Below are 1,131 nucleotides of genomic sequence, written 5' to 3'. Positions count from 1 at the left end.
TTCCGGAGGAGAACCGCTCCCTGTATTTTCCAGCTGTCATTTTGCCGAAGCAGATGGCCAGCAAGGCCTTTGCCCTGAGCAGCGCTGAGTTTGAATTCGCCACGTCTCTATTGGTGCCCCTGGGCCTGTGATAATGCGAGATGGTTACTAATACGGAAGGGAGGCTGCTTGTCTCTGTATTACCAGCTCAATTTTCTGCTAATCTAAAATTGTTCTAAAAAACCGTTTAAAGAGGAAAAAATAAAAGTGGAAAGAGGGACCCGTTAGACGGTTCTCTCTACTCTACTTGATTTTTCATGTTGAAATCATACCATTATGTTAGTTATCAAAATATTGATCTTTTCTTTCCTGGAAGAACACAGAAAAAAATCAATCAGAGTGGTTAGGGTAATAGAACTCAGAGAGAGTGCTTGTCACTTTAAAAGTAATGCATTTGGCGAAACTTTAAAACGGCCCTAAAGCAATACAAAAATGGAAAATTAGTGGCCTCTTTTTCCTTTCCTAACCCTTTCATCCATGTCCTGGATGCCACTGGCTGAAAATTTAGAAAATGCTCCTCCAATTTCCCCCCACTAGATCTCTATTAGAATGTTCACAGTTTTTTTGTTTCTTCATTTTCCTTTTTCTTCCAAACAAGGAGTCCTGCTTCACAAATCAGTCTCCAAGTTGCTCCTTTTTCTTAAAAAACTATACTATTAACCTTCCACGTAAAAACACATCTGTCTTGGAGGAAGGTCAGCCAGAATGCTCCTTGGAGGCAAAGAGGCTGATGCTTGGTCTCACGTACTTGGGGACACGCTGTCACGAGAAACCAGTCCCTGGAGAAGGACTTCACGCTTGGTCAAGCGGCAGGGGGGACAGCGACAAGGAGGAAGCCCTTGGAAAAGGTGGATCGACATAATGGCTGCATTGATGAGCTCAAAACATAAGAACCATTGTGAGGATGGCGCAGGCAGGGCGGGGCCGCGTTTAGTTCCGTCGGACATCTCGGGTCGCTGGGAGTCGGCACCCACTGGACGCAACTAACAGCATCAAATGTCCATGTCAACTCTCTGAATCGATGTCTCTTTCAAAGAGAAACCCGTGGCTTTCAGCGGCTGCCCCGGAGCCCCGCCCAGGGCTCCCGGACCC

Source organism: Echinops telfairi, unplaced genomic scaffold (assembly GCF_000313985.2).
Source record: "Echinops telfairi isolate 266 unplaced genomic scaffold, ASM31398v2 ScPeMD7_7420;HRSCAF=8458, whole genome shotgun sequence".
NCBI lineage: Eukaryota > Metazoa > Chordata > Mammalia > Afrosoricida > Tenrecidae > Echinops > Echinops telfairi.
The sequence above is the reverse complement of the archived record's forward strand: the minus strand, read 5'-3'. Positions refer to the sequence as shown.